The 21830-nt window shown below is 41.9% G+C and overlaps 1 protein-coding gene across 1 annotated transcript in view; it reads left to right on the top strand.

The window, feature by feature from the left end:
• Positions 1–21830, top strand: part of LOC139764996 (uncharacterized) — a 313325-nt gene that overhangs the window by 134009 nt on the left and 157486 nt on the right. The gene's annotated exons all lie outside the window — the stretch shown is intronic.

Here is a 21830-nt window from a genome sequence, read left to right as displayed (position 1 = left end):
GTCACAGGCAGAAGAATTAGCAAAGAAAGGTCAAATAGTTCAGTTGAGGACAGCTCATGCAGTATAAGCCTTGGTTCAGCACAGCTGCAGGTCAACTCATAGGTGACTTTTTGAACTAAGGTTGTTAAGGTCCAGTGCAGGGAGGGTCAGACTAAAGTGATGAATCCAAAACAGATGGAGAATAGTCTCTCTGCTGCTGCTGCACATGCAGACCTTAACAATGATAATACAAAGACGCATACCAACTGTAAAAAAGGCAAATTCAGTCCAGAAATCATCTCCAAGGAAAATAAGTTTAGTAAAAACAAATGCGCGGAGCATCATTATGAAATGTGATGATCTTATATCCTATGCAGTTACTAAAAAACCGAACATTATTGCAATCTCAGAAACATGGGTAAACTCTGAGAATAAACACTTAATTACTGAGTTAGTAATACCCAGATACAAACTATTTATGCAAGATTGCTTGTACAGGATAGGTGGTAGTTTTAATTTATGTTCATAACATTTTAAGTGCTATTAAGATAAGCAACGTAGACACACACACTTATGACTCTCTCTGTGTTGACATTATCAACAAGTTCAGAGGTAAAATACATCTCGGGGTTATTTACATACCTCCTAAGCAAAAAGACGACAAAGATAAGATGCTATACAATGAAACCAAAACAGTAAAGAGGTTATAATAGAAGGAGACTTCAACAGTACAAACATAAATTGGAACACGTTAACAGGTGACTAGGAGGGAATGAGACTAACAGAACTGATTAAAAATGTTTTTCTAGAAGTTATTTAGAATAACCAACTAGAGGTAAAAACATCTTTAATCTTGTCTTCACCAGTGACAGAAACTTAATCAACTCTTGTGAAGTAGGCAAGAGTTTGTTAAACAGCAATCATAGTTTTATTAGATTAGAGAAATTTTTTTTTATATTATTATTTTGCTTTGTCACTGTCTCCCGCGTTAGCAAGGTAGCGCAAGGAAACAGACGAAAGAATGGCCCAACCCACCCACATACACATGTATATACATACATGTCAACACACGCAAATATACATACCTATACATCTCAACGTATAAATATATATACACACACAGACATATACATATATACACATGTACATAATTCATACTGTCTGCCTTTATTCATTCCCATCGCCACCTCGCCACATATGAAATAGAAACCCCCTCCCCCCTCATGTGTGGGAGGTAGAGCTAGAAAAAGACAACAAAGGCCCCATTTGTTCACACTCAGTTTCTAGCTGTCATGTAATAATGCCCGAAACCACAGCTCCCTTTCCACATCCAGGCCCCACAGAACTTTCCATGGTTTACCCCAGACCACTTTACATGCCCTGCTTCAATCCATTGACAGCACATCGACCCCGGTATACCACATCGATCCAATTCACTCTATTCCTTGCCCGCCTTTCACCCTCCTGCATGTTCAGGCCCCAATCACTCAAAATCTTTTCACTCCATCTTTCCACCTCCAATTTGGTCTCCCACTTCTCTTCGTTCCCTCCACCTCTGACACATATATCCTCTTTGTCAATCTTTCCTCACTCATTCTCTCCATGTGCCCAAACCATTTCAAAACACCCTCTTCTGGTCTCTCAACCACACTCTTTTTATTTCCACACATCTCTTACCCTACATTACTTACTCGATCAAACCACCTCACACCACATATTGTCCTCAAACATCTCATTTCCAGCACATCCACCCTCCTGCGCACAACTCTATCCATAGCCCACGCCTTGCAACCATACAACATTGTTGGAACCACTATTCCTTCAAACATACCCATTTTTGCTTTCCAAGATAATGTTCTTGACTTCCAAACATTCTTCAAGGCTCCCAGGATTTTCGCCCCCTCCCCCACCCTATGATTCACTTCTGCTTCCATGGTTCCATCCGCTGCCAGATCCACTCCCAGATATCTAAAACACTTTACTTCCTCCAGTTTTTCTCCATTCAAACTTACCTCCCAATTGACTTGACCCTCGACCGTACTGTACTTAATAACCTTGCTCTTATTCACATTTACTCTTAACTTTCTTCTTTCACACACTTTACCAAACTCAGTCACCAGTTTCTGCAGTTTCTCACATGAATTAGCCACTAGCGCTGTATCATCAGCGAACAACAACTGACTCACTTCCCAAGCTCTCTCATCCCCAACAGACTGCATACTTGCCCCTCTTTCCAAAACTCTTGCATTCACCTCCCTAACAACCCCATCCATAAACAAATTAAACAACCATGGAGACATCACACACCCCTGCCACAAACCTACATTCACTGAGAACCAATCACTTTCCTCTCTTCCTACACGTACACATGCCTTACATCCTCGATAAAAACATTTCACTGCTTCTAACAACTTGCCTCCCACACCATATATTCCTAGTACCTTCCACAGAGCATCTCTATCAACTCTATCATATGCCTTCTCCAGATCCATAAATGCTACATACAAATCCATTTGCTTTTCTAAGTATTTCTCACATACATTCTTCAAAGTAAACACCTGATCCACACATCCTCTACCACTTCTGAAACCACACTGATCTTCCCCAATCTGATGCTCTGTACATGCCTTCACCCTCTCAATCAATACCCTCCCATATAATTTACCAGGAATACTCAACAAACTTGTACCTCTGTAATTTGAGCACTCACTCTTATCCCCTTTGCCTTTGTACAATGGCACTATGCAAGCATTCAGCCAGTCCTCAGGCACCTCACCATGAATCATACATGCATTAAATAACCTTACCAACCAGTCAACAATACAGTCACCCCCTTTTTTAATAAATTCCACTGCAATACCATCCAAACCTGCTACTTTGCTGGCTTTCATCTTCCGCAAAGCCTTTACTACCTCTTCTCTGTTTACCAAATAATTTTCCCTAACCCTCTCACTTTGCACACCACCTCGACCAAAACACCCTATATCTACCACTCTATCACGAAACACATTCAACAAACCTTCAAAATACTCACTCCATCTCCTTCTCACATCACCACTACTTGTATATATTTATTTATATTTATTTATTTATTATACTTTGTCGCTGTCTCCCGCCTTTGCGAGGTAGCGCAAGGAAACAGACGAAAGAAATGGCCCCCCCCCCCATACACATGTATATACATACGTCCACACACGCAAATATACATACCTACACAGCTTTCCATGGTTTACCCCAGACGCTTCACATGCCTTGATTCAATCCACTGACAGCACGTCAACCCCGGTATACCACATCGCTCCAATTCACTCTATTCCTTGCCCTCCTCTCACCCTCCTGCATGTTCAGGCCCCGATCACACAAAATCTTTTTCACTCCATCTTTCCACCTCCAATTTGGTCTCCCTCTTCTCCTCGTTCCCTCCACCTCCGACACATATATCCTCTTGGTCAATCTTTCCTCACTCATTCTCTCCATGTGCCCAAACCACTTCAAAACACCCTCTTCTGCTCTCTGAACCACACTCTTTTTATTTCCACACATCTCTCTTACCCTTACGTTTCTCACTCGATCAAACCACCTCACACCACACATTGTCCTCAAACATCTCATTTCCAGCACATCCATCCTCCTGCGCACAACTCTATCCATAGCCCACGCCTCGCAACCATACAACATTGTTGGAACCACTATTCCTTCAAACATACCCATTTTTGCTTTCCGAGATAATGTTCTCGACTTCCACACATTCTTCAAGGCTCCAAGGATTTTCACCCCCTCGCCCACCCTGTGAACCACTTCCGCTTCCATGGTTCCATCCGCTGCCAGATCCACTCCCAGATATCTAAAACACTTTACTTCCTCCAGTTTTTCTCCATTCAAACTTACCTCCCAATTGACTTGACCCTCAACCCTACTGTACCTAATAACCTTGCTGTTATTCACATTTACTCTTAACTTTCTTCTTTCTCACACTTTACCAAACTCAGTCACCAGCTTCTGCAATTTCTCACATGAATCAGCCACCAGCGCTGTATCATCAGCGAACAACAACTGACTCACTTCCCAAGCTCTCTCATCCCCAACAGACTTCATACTTGCCCCTCTTTCCAAAACTCTTGCATTCACCTCCCTAACAACCCCATATATATATATATATATATATATATATATTTTTTTTTTTTTATTATACTTTGTCGCTGTCTCCCGCGTTTGCGAGGTAGCGCAAGGAAACAGACGAAAGAAATGGCCCAACCCCCCCCATACACATGTATATACATACGTCCACACACGCAAATATACATACCTACACAGCTTTCCATAGTTTACCCCAGACGCTTCACATGCCTTGATTCAATCCACTGACAGCACGTCAACCCCGGTATACCACATCGCTTCAATTCACTCTATTCCTTGCCCTCCTTTCACCCTCCTGCATGTTCAGGCCCCGATCACACAAAATCTTTTTCACTCCATCTTTCCACCTCCAATTTGGTCTCCCTCTTCTCCTCGTTCCCTCCACCTCCGACACATATATCCTCTTGGTCAACCTTTCCTCACTCATCCTCTCCATGTGCCCAAACCATTTCAAAACACCCTCTTCTGCTCTCTCAACCACGCTCTTTTTATTTCCACACATCTCTCTTACCCTTACGTTACTCACTCGATCAAACCACCTCACACCACACATTGTCCTCAAACATCTCATTTCCAGCACATCCATCCTCCTGCGCACAACTCTATCCATAGCCCACACCTCGCAACCATACAACATTGTTGGAACTACTATTCCTTCAAACATACCCATTTTTGCTTTCCGAGATAATGTTCTCGACTTCCACACATTCTTCAAGGCCCCCAGAATTTTCGCCCCCTCCCCCACCCTATGATCCACTTCCGCTTCCATGGTTCCATCCGCTGCCAGATCCACTCCCAGATATCTAAAACACTTCACTTCCTCCAGTTTTTCTCCATTCAAACTCACCTCCCAATTGACTTGACCCTCAACCCTACTGTACCTAATAACCTTGCTCTTATTCACATTTACTCTTAACTTTCTTCTTCCACACACTTTACCAAACTCAGTCACCAGCTTCTGCAGTTTCTCACATGAATCAGCCACCAGTGCTGTATCATCAGCGAACAACAACTGACTCACTTCCCAAGCTCTCTCATCCCCAACAGACTTCATACTTGCCCCTCTTTCCAAAACTCTTGCATTTACCTCCCTAACAACCCCATCCATAAACAAATTAAACAACCATGGAGACATCACACACCCCTGCCGCAAACCTATATTCACTGAGAACCAATCACTTTCCTCTCTTCCTAAACGTACACATGCCTTACATCCTCGATAAAAACTTTTCACTGCTTCTAACAACTTTCCTCCCACACCATATATTCTTAATACCTTCCAAAGAGCATCTCTATCAACTCTATCATATGCCTTCTCCAGATCCATAAATGCTACATACAAATCCATTTGCTTTTCTAAGTATTTCTCACATACATTCTTCAAAGCAAACACCTGATCCACACATCCTCTACCACTTCTGAAACCACACTGCTCTTCCCCAATCTGATGCTCTGTACATGCCTTCACCCTTTCAATCAATACCCTCCCATATAATTTACCAGGAATACTCAACAAACTTATACCTCTGTAATTTGAGCACTCACTCTTATCCCCTTTGCCTTTGTACAATGGCACTATGCACGCATTCCGCCAATCCTCAGGCACCTCACCATGAGTCATACATACATTAAATAACCTTACCAACCAGTCAACAGTACAGTCACCCCCTTTTTTAATAAATTCCACTGCAATACCATCCAAACCTGCTGCCTTGCCGGCTTTCATCTTCCGCAAAGCTTTCACTACCTCTTCTCTGTTTACCAAATCATTTTCCCTAACCCTCTCACTTTGCACACCACCTCGACCAAAACACCCTATATCTGCCACTCTATCATCAAACACATTCAACAAACCTTGAAAATACTCACTCCATCTCCTTCTCACATCACCACTACTTGTTATCACCTCCCCATTTGCGCCCTTCACTGAAGTTCCCATTTGCTCCCTTGTCTTACGCACTTTATTTACCTCCTTCCAGAACATCTTTTTATTCTCCCTAAAATTTAATGATACTCTCTCACCCCAACTCTCATTTGCCCTTTTTTTCACCTCTTGCACCTTTCTCTTGACCTCCTGTCTCTTTCTTTTATACATCTCCCACTCAATTGCATTTTTTCCCTGCAAAAATCGTCCAAATGCCTCTCTCTTCTCTTTCACTAATACTCTTACTTCTTCATCCCACCACTCACTACCCTTTCTAATCAACCCACCTCCCACTCGTCTCATGCCACAAGCATCTTTTGCGCAATCCATCACTGATTCCCTAAATACATCCCATTCCTCCCCCACTCCCCTTACTTCCTTTGTTCTCACCTTTTTCCATTCTGTACTCAGTCTCTCCTGGTACTTCCTCACACAGGTCTCCTTCTCAAGCTCACTTACTCTCACCACCCTCTTCACCCCAACATTCACTCTTCTTTTCTGAAAACCCATACAAATCTTCACCTTAGCCTCCACAAGATAATGATCAGACATCCCTCCAGTTGCACCTCTCAGCACGTTAACATTCAAAAGTCTCTCTTTCGCACGCCTGTCAATTAACACGTAATCCAATAACGCTCTCTGGCCATCTCTCCTACTTACATAAGTATACTTATGTATATCTCACTTTTTAAACCAGGTATTCCCAATCATCAGTCCTTTTTCAGCACATAAATCTACAAGCTCTTCACCATTTCCATTTACAACACTGAACACCCCATGTATACCAATTATTCCCTCAACTGCCACATTACTCAACAAACTTATACCTCTGTAATTTGAGCACTCACTCTTATCCCCTTTGCCTTTGTACAATGGCACTATGCACGCATTCCGCCAATCCTCAGGCACCTCACCATGAGTCATACATACATTAAATAACCTTACCAACCAGTCAACAATACAGTTACCCCCTTTTTTAATAAATTCCACTGCAATACCATCCAAACCTGCTGCCTTGCCGGCTTTCATCTTCCGCAAAGCTTTCACTACCTCTTCTCTGTTTACCAAATAATTTTCCCTAACCCTCTCACTTTGCACACCACCTCGACCAAAACACCCTATATCTGCCACTCTATCATGAAACACATTCAAGAAACCTTCAAAATACTCACTCCATCTCCTTCTCACATCACCACTACTTGTTATCACCTCCCCATTTGCGCCCTTCACTGAAGTTCCCATTTGCTCCCTTGTCTTACGCACTTTATTTACCTCCTTCCAGAACATCTTTTTATTCTTCCTAAAATTTACTATACTCTCTCACCCCAACTCTCATTTGCCCTTTTTTTCACCTCTTGCACCTTTCTCTTGACCTCCTGTCTCTTTCTTTTATACATCTCCCACTCAATTGCATTTTTTCCCTGCAAAAATCCTCCAAATGCCTCTCTCTTCTCTTTCACTAATACTCTTACTTCTTCATCCCACCACTCACTACCCTTTCTAATCAACCTACCTCCCACTCTTCTCATGCCACAAGCATCTTTTGCGCAATCCATCACTGATTCCCTAAAAACATCCCATTCCTCCCCCACTCCCCTTACTTCCATTGTTCTCACCTTTTTCCATTCTGTACTCAGTCTCTCCTGGTACTTCCTCACACAGGTCTCCTTCTCAAGCTCACTTACTCTCACCACCCTCTTCATACCAACATTCACTCTTCTTTTCTGAAAACCCATACAAATCTTCACCTTAGCCTCCACAAGATAATGATCAGACATCCCTCCAGTTGCACCTCTCAGCACATTAACATCCAAAAGTCTCTCTTTCGCACGCCTGTCAATTAACACGTAATCCAATAATGCTCTCTGGCCATCTCTCCTACTTACATAAGTATACTTATGTATATCTCGCTTTTTAAACCAGGTATTCCCAATCATCAGTCCTTTTTCAGAACATAAATCTACAAGCTCTTCACCGTTTCCATTTACAACACTGAACACCCCATGTATACCAATTATTCCCTCAACTGCCACATTACTCACCTTTGCATTCAAATCACCCATCACTATAACCCGGTCTCGTGCATCAAAACCACTAACACACTCATTCAGCTGCGCCCAAAACACTTGCCTATCTTGATCTTTCTTCTCATGCCCAGGTGCATATGCACCAATAATCACCCACCTCTCTCCATCAACTTTCAGTTTTACCCATATTAATCGAGAATTTACTTTCTTACACTCTATCACATACTCCCACAACTCCTGTTTCAGGAGTATTGCTACTCCTTCCCTTGCTCTTGTCCTCTCACTAACCCCTGACTTTACTCCCCAGACATTCCCAAACCACTCTTCCCCTTTACCCTTGAGCTTCCTACACATATATCCTCTTGGTCAATCTTTCCTCACTCATTCTCTCCATTTGCCCAAACCATTTCAAAACACCCTCTTCTGCTCTCTCAACCACGCTCTTTTTATTTCCACACATCTCTCTTACCCTTACATTACTTACTCGATCAAACCACCTCACACCACACATTGTCCTCAAACATCTCATTTCCAGCACATCCACCCTACTGCGCACAACTCTATCCATAGCCCACGCCTCGCAACCATACAACATTGTTGGAAACACTATTCCTTCAAACATACCCATTTTTGCTTTCCGAGATAATGTTCTCGACTTCCACACATTCTTCAAGGCTCCCAGGATTTTCGCCCCCTCCCCCACCCTATGATTCACTTCCGCTTCCATGGTTCCATCCGCTGCCAGATCCACTCCCAGATATCTAAAACACTACTTCCTCCAGTTTTTCTCCATTCAAACTTACCTCCCAATTGACTTGACCCTCAACCCTACTGTACCTAATAACCTTGCTCTTATTCACATTTACTCTTAACTTTCTTCTTTCACACACTTTACCAAACTCAGTCACCAGCTTCTGCAGTTTCTCACATGAATCAGCCACCAGCGCTATATCATCAGCGAACAACAACTGACTCACTTCCCAAGCTCTCTCATCCACAACAGACTTCATACTTGCCCCACTTTCCAAAACTCTTGCATTCACCTCCCTAACGACCCCATCCATAAACAAATTAAACAACCATGGAAACATCACACACCCCTGCCGCAAACCTACATTCACTGAGAACCAGTCACTTTCCTCTCTTCCTACACGTACACATGCCTTACATCCTCGATAAAAACTTTTCACTGCTTCTAACAACTTGCCTCCCACACCATATATTCTTAATACCTTCCACAGAGCTTCTCTATCAACTCTATCATATGCCTTCTCCAGATCCGTAAATGCTACATACAAATCCATTTGCTTTTCTAAGTATTTCTCACATACATTCTTCAAAGCAAACACCTGATCCACACATCCTCTACCACTTCTGAAACCACGCTGCTCTTCCTCAATCTGATGCTCTATACATGCCTTCACTCTCTCAATCAATACCCTCCCATATAATTTACCAGGAATACTCAACAAACTTATACCTCTGTAATTTGAGCACTCACTCTTATCCCCTTTGCCTTTGTACAATGGCACTATGCACGCATTCCGCCAATCATCAGGCACCTCACCATGAGTCATACATACATTAAATAACCTTACCAACCAGTCAACAATACAGTCACCCCCTTTTTTTAATAAATTCCACTGCAATACTATCCAATCCTGCTGCCTTGCTGGCTTTCATCTTCTGCAAAGCTTTTACTACCTCATCTCTGTTTACCAAATCATTTTCCCTAACCCTCTCACATTGCACACCATTTCCACCAAAACACCCTATATATGCCACTCTATCATCAAACACATTTAACAAACCTTCAAAATACTCCATCTCCTTCTCACATCACCACTACTTGTTATCACCTCCCCATTTGCGCCCTTCACTGAAGTTCCCATTTGCTCCCTTGTCTTACGCACTTTATTTACCTCCTTCCAGAACATCTTTTTATTCTCCCTAAAATTTAATGATAGTCTTTTACTCCAACTCTCATTTGCCCTCTTTTTCACCTCTTGCACCTTTCTCTTGACCTCCTGTCTCTTTCTTTTATACATCTCCCACTCAATTGCATTTTTTCCCTGCAAAAATCCTCCAAATGCCTCTCTGTTCGCTTTCACTAATAATCTTACTTCTTCATCCCACCACTCACTACCCTTTCTAATCAACCCACCTCCCACTCTTCTCATGCCACAAGCATCTTTTGCGCAATCCATCACTGATTCCCTAAATACATACCATTCCTCCCCCACTCCCCTTACTTCCTTTGTTCTCACCTTTTTCCATTCTGTACTCAGTCTCTCCTGGTACTTCCTCACACAAGTCTCCTTCCCAAGCTCACTTACTCTCACCACCCTCTTCACCCCAACATTCACTCTTCTTTTCTGAAAACCCATACAAATCTTCACCTTAGCCTCCACAAGATAATGATCAGACATCCCTCCAGTTGCAGCTCTCAGCACATTAACATCCAAAAGTCTCTCTTTCGCGCGCCTGTCAATTAACATGAATTCAATAACGCTCTCTGGCCATCTCTCCTACTTACATACGTATACTTATGTATATCCTATTTTTTAAACCAGGTATTCCCAATCACCAGTCCTTTTTCAGCACATAAATCTACAAGCTCTTCACCATTTCCATTTACAACACTGAACACCCCATGTATACCAATTATTCCCTCAACTGCCACATTACTCACCTTTGCATTCAAATCACCCATCACTATAACCCGGTCTCGTGCATCAAAACCACTAACACACTTATTCAGCTGCTCCCAAAACACTTGCCTCTCATGATCGTTCTTCTCATGCCCAGGTGCATATGCACCAGTAATCACCCATCTCTCTCCATCAACTTTCAGTTTTCCCCATATTAATCGAGAATTTACTTTCTTACATTCTATCACATACTCCCACAACTCCTGTTTCAGGAGTATTGCTACTCCTTCCCTTGCTCTTGTCCTCTCACTAACCCCTGACTTTACTCCCAAGACATTCTCAAACCACTCTTCCCCTTTACCCTTGAGCTTCGTTTCACTCAGAGCCAAAACATCCAGGTTCCTTTCCTCAAACTTACTACCTATCTCTCCTTTTTTCACATCTTGGTTACATCCACACACATTTAGACACCCCAGTCTGAGCCTTCGAGGAGGATGAGCACTCCCCGCGTGACTCCTTCTTCTGTTTCCCATTTTAGAAAGTTAGAAATACATACATATATATACATACATACATACATACATACATATATACACATACACGGACATATACATATATACACATACCTGCTTGCCTTCATCCACTCCTGGCGCTACCCTACCCCACTGGAAGCAGCATTGCTACCCCCTGCTTCAGTGAGGTAGTGCCAGGAAAGTAGGGAAAAAAGGCCACATTTGTTCGCACTCATTCTAGCTTTCATGTGTAATGCACTGAAATGACAGCTCCCTTTCTACATTCAGGCCCCACTGATCTTTCCATGGTTTACTCCAAATGTTTAACATTCCCTGGTTCAATCCATTGACAGCACTTCGACCCAGGTATACCACATCATTCCAATTCACTCTATTCCTTGCACACCTCTCACCCTCCTGTATGTTCAGGCCCCGATTGTTCAAAATCTTTTTCACTCCATCCTTCCTCCAATTTGGTCTCCCCTTTCTCCTTGTTCCCTCTACCACTTACACTTATATACTCTTTGTCAATCTTTCCTCACTCATTCTCTCCGTTTGTCCAAACCATTTCAACACATCCTCCTCTGCTCTCAACCACACACTTTTTATTTCCACACATTTCTCTTACACTTTCATTACTTATTCAATCAAACCACCTCACACCACATGTGGACCTCAAACATTTCATTTCCAATACATCCACCCTCCTCCGCACAACCCTATATATACTATAGCCCATGCCTTGCAACCATATAATATTGTTGGAACTATTATTCCTTCAGACATACCCATTTTTGCTTTCCAAGATAACATTCTCTCTTTCCACACATACTTCATCGCTTCTAGAAACTTTGCCCTTTCCGCCACGCTATGACAGAGTGCATACTTGCCCCTCTCTTGGACAAAACTCTTGCATTTACTTCCCTGACCACCCCATCCATGAAAAAATTAAACAACCGTTGGGATGTCACACACCCCTGCCACAGACTGACCTTCACTGGGTTGGTTCAACCAACCACTCTATTCCTACACGTACACTTGCCTTACATCCTTGGTAAAAACTTTTCACTGCATCTAGCTGCTTACTTCCCACACCATATATTCTTTAGACCTTCCACAAAGCATCTCTATCAACCCTATCATATGCCTTCTTCAGATCCATAAATGCTTCATACAAATCCCTCTGTTTTTCTAAGTATTTATCTCATACATTCTTCAAAAGAAACACCTGATCCACACTGTTTTCCCCAATCTGATGCTCTATACATGCCTTCACCCTCTCAGTCAATACCCTCCCATATAATTTCCCAGGAATCAGACTTGTGCCTCTGTAGTATGAACACTTACCTTTATCCCCTTTGCCTTTGTACAATGGCACTATGCATGCATTCTGCCAATCCTCAGTTACTTCACCATGATCCAACCAATCAACAACACAGTCACCTCCTATCTTAATAAATTCTTCTGCAATAACATGGAAATGTGCCTCCTTGCCAGATTTCATCTTCTGCAAGACTTTCACTACCTCTTCTCTCTTAACCAAACCATTCTCCCTGACCCTCTTACTTCACACATCACTCCGACCAAAACACCCTGTATATAAGCATATTCTACGAATTACAAAGAGAATTTGTAATATTTGAAAACCATCATGGATGAAAAGGAGCATAGAAGGACTGATTTGCCAAAAGAAGAATACATATAAGAAATTTAGATCAATGGGAGCCGATGAAAATCAGCAGGAATTAATCAAAATCCAATGAGAGTGTAGAAGGTCATAAGACGAAGTAAATGCGAGGAAGAAAAAAGAATTTCCTTGAAAGTTAAGAATAATCCTAAGGAATTCTTCAAATATATAAGACAAAGGAAGACAGTAAAAGAAGGAATTGGACCATTACGAAATGAACATGACACATTCACTACTGATGACATATTCACAATTGAAGAAACATCTTGAATACTGTAACCATTAAAAGTGTTTTAAGGATCTGATGAAGAAGAGTTGAAGATTAGAGAAATAAAGAGCTCTGAAGTACTTAAATACCTGGCCAATTAAATCCTAACAAATACAACATTCCAGATCACTTAGCTCCAAGATATGCCCCATATCAAAAATATTCAATAAATCTCTATTGGAATGTTCAGGTGCCAACTCACACAGCTCATTCTTCGTAACTTTAGATTATCCTGAGGTGAGCACTCTGTGCTCTCCCTGCCTTTTAGCAGAATGGTAGGAGAAGTAGATAGAAGTAGTGGGGAGGAATATTTGAAAAGAAACATTAGGTAGAGGTAGTAGGTAGGAGCACTTGGTAGTAGTAGTCAGTTGGAACATTGGTAGGAGCTCTGCAAACACTGCATTAGTTACCCTCTTTAAGTGGCCTGTTAACGGTGAGACATGAAAGGCTAAGAAGCAGCATTGCAATTCATTAGTTATGGAGACTCTATTGCTGTGGCCACTCTTTTAAGGGAGTTCCAGTTAGAACAGGCATCAGAGATATACATAGATAGATAATACCTCCCTATTCTTCCAAGTTCCTGAGTGAATTGCCTCATACAGCCAGGACTGCTAAACCATGAAGTAGGTGCCATTTTCATAGCACAACGATGAATTTGGAGCTCAGAAGAAACATGTCTGGTTACAACGGAGGTCAGGGGAGTTGTAGACATGGAGACATGCCATCTGTTCACTGAACCAGGTGCCTACGAAGCAGTTTTGGGTAAACCATGGAAAGTGTCTTGTTGTGGATAGGGGGTTGTGGTTTTGATGCATTTCCCATGACAGAAAATGGATGTAAGAGAAGAACGCCATATCTTTTGATGTTTCTGGTGCTAACCAGCTAACGTGGAAAACTGTGAACTATTATGAAGAAAAGGGATTTTTTGTATTTCTTTTAACATGATATTATACTTATATTTTTTAAAAAATCAGCTCGATACAAATGATCAAAATCTGAGCTTCTATCGCAGCAGTGAAGGAGTTGATAGGATATATCAACTGGGGATAGAGGAGAAAGAATACTTCCCATGCATTCCTCACATGTCATAGAAAGGCGACTAAAGGGGACGGGACCGGGGGGCTAGAAACCCTCCCTTCCTTGTATTTTAACTTTCTAAAAGGGGAAATAGAAGCAGGAGTCACGCGGGGAGTGCTTGTCTCCTCGAAGGCTCAGATTGGGGTGTCTAAATGTGTGTGGATGTAACCAAGATGAGAAAAAAGGAGAGAGGTAGTATGTTTGAGGAAAGGAACCTGGATGTTTTGGCTGTGAGTGAAACCAAGCTCAAGGGTAAAGGGGAAGAGTGGTTTGGGAATGTCTTGGGAGTAAAGTCAGGGGTTAATGACAGGACGAGAGCAAGGGAAGGAGTAGCAGAACTCCTGAAACAGGAGTTGTGGGAGTATGTGATAGAGTGTAAGAAAATAAACTCTAGATTGATATGGGTAAAACTGAGAGTGGATGGAGAGAGATGGGTGATTATTGGTGCATATGCACCTGGGCATGAGAAGAAAGATCATGAGAGGCAAGTATTTTGGGAGCAGCTGAGTAGGTGTGTTAGTAGTTTTGATGCACGAGACCGAGTTATAGTGATGGGTGATTTGAATGCAAAGGTGAGTAATGTGGCAGTTGAGGGAATAATTGGTGTACATGGGGTGTTCAGTGCTGTAAATGGAAATGGTGAAGAGCTTGTAGATTTATGTGCTGAAAAAGGACTGGTGATTGGGAATACCTGGTTTAAAAAGAGAGGTATACATAAATATATGTATGTAAGTAGGATTAATTGATAGGCGCACGAGTGACTTTTGGATGTCAGTGTGGTGAGAGGTGCAACTGGAGGGATGTCTGACCATTATCTTGTGGAGGCGAAGGTGAAGATTTGTAGAGGTTTTCAGAAAGCAAGAGAGAATGTTGGGGTGAAGAGAGTAGTGAGAGTAAGTGAGCTTGGGAAGGAGACATGTGTGAGGAAGTACCAGGAGAGACTGAGTCCAGAATGGGAAAAGGTGAGAACAAAGGAGGTAAGGGGAGTGGGGGAGGAATGGTATGTATTTAGGGAAGCATTGATGGCTTGCGCAAGGGATGCTTGTGGCATGAGAAGCGTGGGAGGTGGGTTGATTAGAAAGGGTAGTGAGTGGTGGGATGAAGAAGTAAGATTATTAGTGAAAGAGAAGAGAGAGACATTTGGACAATTTTTGCAGGGAAATAATGCAAATGAGTGGGAGATGTATAAAAGAAAAAGGCAGGAGGTCAAGAGAAAGGTGCAAGAGGTGAAAAAGAGGGCAAATGAGAGTTGGGGTGAGAGAGTATCATTAAATTTTAGGGAGAATAAAAAGATGTTTTGGAAGGAGGTAAATAAAGTACATAAGACAAGGGAACAAATGGGAACATCAGTGAAAGGGGCTAATGGGGAGGTTATAACAACTAGTGATGATGTGAGAAGGAGGTGGAGTGAGTATTTTGAAAGTTTGTTTAATATGTTTGATGATAGAGTGGCAGATATAGGGTGTTTTGGTCGAGGTGGTGTGCAAAGTGAGAGGGTTAGGTTGAATGATTTGGTAAACAGAGAAGAGATAGTAAAAGCTTTGCAGAAGATGAAAGCCGGCAAGGCAGCGGGTTTGGATGGTATTGCAGTGGTATTTATTAAAACGTGGTAACTGTATTGTTGACTGGTTGGTAAGATTATTTAATGTATGTATGAATCATGGTGAGGTGCCTGAGGATTGGCGGAATGCTTGCATAGTGCCATTGTACAAAGGCAAAGGGGATAAAAGTGAGTGTTCAAATTACAGAGGTACAAGTTTGTTGAGTATACCTGGTAAATTATATGGGAGGGTATTGATTGAGAGGGTGAAGGCATGTACAGAGCATCAGATTGGGGAAGAGCAGTGTGGTTTCAGAAGTGGTAGAGGATGTGTGGACCAGGTGTTTGCTTTGAAGAATTTTTTTTTTTTTTTTTTATACCTTGTCGCTGTCTCCCGCGTCTGCGAGGTAGCGCAAGGAAACAGACGAAAGAAATGGCCCCCCCCCCCCCATACACATGTACATACACACGTCCACACACGCAAATATACATACCTACACAGCTTTCCATGGTTTACCCCGGACGCTTCACATGCCTTGATTCAATCCACTGACAGCACGTCAACCCCTGTATACCACATCGTTCCAATTCACTCTATTTCTTGCCCTCCTTTCACCCTCCTGCATGTTCAGGCCCCGATCACACAAAATCCTTTTCACTCCATCTTTCCACCTCCAATTTGGTCTCCCTCTTCTCCTCGTTCCCTCCACCTCCGACACATATATCCTCTTGGTCAATCTTTCCTCACTCATTCTCTCCATGTGCCCAAACCATTTCAAAACACCCTCTTCTGCTCTCTCAACCACGCTCTTTTTATTTCCACACATCTCTCTTACCCTTACGTTACTTACTCGATCAAACCACCTCACACCACACATTGTCCTCAAACATCTCATTTCCAGCACATCCATCCTCCTGCGCACAACTCTATCCATAGCCCACGCCTCGCAACCATACAACATTGTTGGAACCACTATTCCTTCAAACATACCCATTTTTGCTTTCCGGGATAATGTTCTCGACTTCCACACATTCTTCAAGGCTCCCAGGATTTTCGCCCCCTCCCCCACCCTATGATCCACTTCCGCTTCCATGTTTCCATCCGCTGACAGATCCACTCCCAGATATCTAAAACACTTCACTTCCTCCAGTTTTTCTCCATTCAAACTCACCTCCCAATTGACTTGACCCTCAACCCTACTGTACCTAATAACCTTGCTCTTATTCACATTTACTCTTAACTTTCTTCTTCCACACACTTTACCAAACTCCGTCACCAGCTTCTGCAGTTTCTCACATGAATCCGCCACCAGCGCTGTATCATCAGCGAACAACAACTGACTCACTTCCCAAGCTCTCTCATCCCCAACAGACTTCATACTTGCCCCTCTTTCCAAAACTCTTGCATTTACCTCCCTAACAACCCCATCCATAAACAAATTAAACAACCATGGAGACTTAGGAAAGCAAATGGATTTGTATGTAGCATTTATGGATCTGGAGAAGGCATATGATAGAGTTGATAGAGATGCTCTGTGGAAGGTATTAAGAGTATATGGTGTGGGAGGCAAGTTGTTAGAAGCAGTGAAAAGTTTTTATCAAGGATGTAAGACATGTGAACGTGTAGGAAGAGAGGAAAGTGATTGGTTCTCAGTGAGTGTTGGTTTACAGCAGGGGTGTGTGATGTCTCCATTGTTGTTTGATTTGTTTATGGATGGGGTTGTTAGGGAGGTGAATGCAAGAGTTTTGGAAAGGGGGGCAAGTATGCAGTCTGTTGTGGATGAGAGAGCTTGGGAAGTGAGTCAGTTGTTGTTCGCTGATGATACAGTGCTAGTGGCTGATTCGTGTGAGAAACTGCAGAAGCTGTTGACTGAGTTTGGTAAAGTGTGTGAAAGACGAAAGCTGAGAGTAAATGTGAATAAGAGCAAGGTTATTAGGTACAGTAGGGTTGAGGGTCAAGTCAATTGGGAGGTAAGTTTGAATGGAGAAAAACTGGAGGAAGTAAAGTGTTTTAGATATCTGGGAGTGGATCTGGCAGCGAATGGGACCATGGAAGCGGAAGTGAATGATAGGGTGGGGGAGGGGGTGAAAATCCTGGGAGCCTTGAAGAATGTTTGGAAGTCGAGAACATTATCTCGGAAAGCAAAAATGGGTATGTTTGAAGGAATGGTGGTTCCAACAATGTTGTATGGTTGCGAGGCGTGGGCTGTGGATAGAGTTGTGTACAGGAGGGTGGATATGCTGGAAATGAGATGTTTGAGGACAATATGTGGTGTGAGGTGGTTTGATTGAGTAAGTAATGAAAGGGTAAGAGAGATGTGTGGTAATAAAATGAGTGTGGTTGAGAGAGCAGAGGAGGGTGTTTTGACATGGTTTGGTCACATGGAGAGAATGAGTGAGGAAAGATTGACAAAGGGGATATATGTGTCAGAGATGGAGGGAACGAGGAGAAGTGGGAGCCCAAATTGGAAGTGGAAAGATGGAGTGAAAAAGATTTTGAGTGATCAGGGCCTGAACATGCAGGAGGGTGAAAGGCGTGCAAGGAATAGAGTGAATTGGAACGATGACGTATACTGGGTTCGACATGCTGTCAATGGATTGAACCAGGGCGTGTGAAGCGTCTGGGGTGAACCATGGAAAGTTCTTTGGGGCCTGGATGTGGAAAGGGAGCTTTGGTTTCGGTTCATTATACATGACAGCTAGAGACTGAGTGTGAATGGGGGGGTTGGGTTGTTATTTCATGTGTGGCAGGGTGGCGACGGGAATGAATTTGGGCAGACAGTATGAATTATGTACATGTGTATATATGTATATGTCTGTGTGTGTATATATATGTATATGTTGAGATGCATGGGTATGTATATGTGCATGTGTGGATGTGTATGTATATACATGTGTATGTGTGGGTTGGGCCATTCTTTCGTCTGCTTCCTTGCGCCTGCTTCCTTGCGCTACCTCGCTAACGCGGGAGACAGGGACAAAGTATAATAGATAAATAAATGAATACAATAAAAATAAAAAAGTTGATTATTATATTCTTTATGTAGATATTTGACTTTAGCATGCTACACATGCTTGGCTTACCATGAGCTTTTTGGCTTTTGTTGACTGATTCATCATTTTTTCTGACACCACCAGTTGATTACTGATGCAGCAAACTATACAACATTTGCTGAATAATTATCTCTGTAATTAGCATCCAAAGAGTGTCACTGATTAGATACTGATTAACATGGGCATTCGAGTACACACGTTAGGGCTGTATGTTTCATTCTCAAGTTGTGTGAGTAACTGACACTCATAGATTTTTCCCAGTTCTAATTATAGTTGCTGGTAATGTGAGGCATATCTGCATGCCAATAAAAAATGCTTCTCAGTTTAATTTTTTGGTGCATGGACAAAAATGCCAATCCCATGGTAATTATTAGCCACTGCGAAAATGCATACCCTGTGATAATTATCATTATAGGGTTGAAGGCATTTAGTTTGTTTATGGCTTTTATACTAATGTCTGTGATGTGGATGATGAGTGTTGTGTGATGTATGTGATGCCTAATACGTATATATATGGTTGGTATCCTTTTAAGTGGGTATTGCGAGGGTGTAGGTTTGATTCATGTTTGTCAGAGGTTAAAAGGGTGATGTCTATTGTTGCATGTTTATTATTGGGGTGGTGATGTAATTGCGAGTTTGTCTGCACGAGATGACTTTTTCAATAGTTTGTGGATTCCTTTTATCAACAGCAACTTTGTAAGCAAATCCTCATCACGGCTGTGGGATTAGTGGCCATAATATTGTCAGGTCTTCTGCTGATGTGTACCAGCCAACAAAGACCTTCCTGTCCCAAAGAAGTCCATCAACCTTGACCCCATCTGAAGTCTAACCACAAGCTGCCCCTCCCATAATGAATATAAAGCACCGTGCAGTATCAGATGAAGGTACACATGATATTTTCACCCAAGGACAAAGGGACTGATTGGCACTCTTAACAGAAATTCATCTTTGGAAATCTCTGATTCTTCCTCAGTGGCAGATTGTGGAAGCCTCATGTGGAGAGGGTGTGTTTCTTTTTGGCCTACAGTTGGGGTTAGTAGGCAATGAAAACTCATAGAATTTGTTTGAATGTATGTACCTTTGGATAATCCAGTTGTCAAGGTTCAAAATATATGTACAGTGTCTGCAAAAAACCTTGTTCACCTCCCCATGCATTTTCAAAGGTGTTGCCACACATACATTTTAGTACTTCTTTACTTTTATCTCTCCTTTACCTTAATTTCCATCTGAAGCAGAAATCTTGGCATGGAATTGGCCAGGTCCCTGATGTATTTTGGGTCTGTGTTTTTGGATCCATACAGTCTTGATCTCAATAATGAGGCTAGGCATTGAAGAAGTGTTGCAGGAAGCAGCAGCCTGATCATGTATTCTGAGCACCTAGTGCACTAGAAATCTCATGTACTCACACTTTCTTGCTTCCAGGTGAGAAATGGGGCTTTCACCTCCTTAGAAAGGTTAGCCAATCATCTTAAAGCACAAGGGGAAGAAACATAGTGCCCAGAAGTGAAATTACCAGAATGAAGTGAGAGAAAGAACATCATTCTCTCAAGAGAGCCTGAGACACATTAAGAAGGGGAATGCTGATGCTCACAGCATTAGAAATGCGTCTTTATTGCAAGATGTACAGTGATTTCACCCTAAGAGCATTGTATGCTAGTACCACAATAAACCTTTGCCATGTATTGCCTTTGAAAATATATTGGGGGACAGACAATGTTTTTTTGTGGATACTGTAATTGGCAACTTGTATTGGGGTGGAGCAGTATATGGCTGTGGGTTATGAACTCCAATTTTTGTAGTTGTGTTAGACATAATAGAGACTGGATGTTTGCAAGCAAGTTCATTATTTGTCAGTTCTTGATGTTACCCTGCAAAAAATGGGAAAGGTGATAATGTAGGAGAAAAGAATGTATTGTTACAACTAATCAGTTCCACTGAATCTAGTGTGTTTTAGTTTAAACCAAGTATGTTTCCCATCGTGGAAGAGAGAAGAGCGAGAAATGACCTGATGAAAGCCTTTAGATTTTTTAAACAGTTACATGAGTTTACATGAAAAAGACACACAAAAGGGAGCCTGATTGGCCCACAACTGGGTTGTCTGGTAACTATGAAAGGATTTTAATGTAGAGAAGAAAATGTAATTCTGCTCAGCAGTTTTTTAAGCTATCACTGACTCCCCACTGCTGCCCATTATCCTTCTAGAGTCCCCGTTTCTGCTGTCATACAGTTTATTTCTGGCATTTTTCTCAGTATACCTGAATTTATGAAATATTTACCTAAATGACTTTTGAAGGTATTTATGTCTGACGGTAACTTATTTCAGTGCTCAACATATCTATAGGAAAAGAAGCTTTTCCCATGTTCGTACTACATCTTTTAGCTTTGAGTTTTACTCCATTTGTTCTGGTAACCGTATTTTCTTGTATTTCAAAAAGATGTTCATGATTTGCTTTATTAAACCTGTTCAGAATTTTGAACACTTGGATTAAGTTGCCACAAAGTCTACATTTCTTAAGGGAGAGGAGATCCAATCATTTTAGCCTTTCTTAGAATGCGAGATTTCTAAAGGATGAGATCAATTTTGTTGCATGTCTTTGTACTTGCTCTAATTTTTCCTTGTCTTATAGTTCAGGAATCAAAACTGGACTGGATATTCAAGGTGTTTTCTTACTAGAAAATTATGAAATGAGAAATGTTTCTGGAGTCTTGTAATCTATGTTCCTGTCTATGAAACCTAACAGTGAGTAGTTCTCTTACAGATGCAGAGATAAAACATGAGAAGACATGACATAGAATTAGCAAGAAACTTGTTAAAAAGATGTGAATAAGTGATTGTACAATATGAGAGTAGGATGAATGGAACAGAATGAATCAAGACATAGTAAATATAGAAAGCATTAAAGAATTTGAAAAGTTGTATGGGGGTGTATAATGTTCAAGAGATGGGGCCCCAGGGTTGTAAGACTTTCACCCC

The sequence above is a fragment of the Panulirus ornatus genome, chromosome 52 (genome assembly GCF_036320965.1).
Source record: "Panulirus ornatus isolate Po-2019 chromosome 52, ASM3632096v1, whole genome shotgun sequence".
In the NCBI taxonomy this organism is placed as follows: Eukaryota; Metazoa; Arthropoda; class Malacostraca; order Decapoda; family Palinuridae; genus Panulirus; species Panulirus ornatus.
This window is presented reverse-complemented; position numbering and strand designations above follow the sequence as displayed.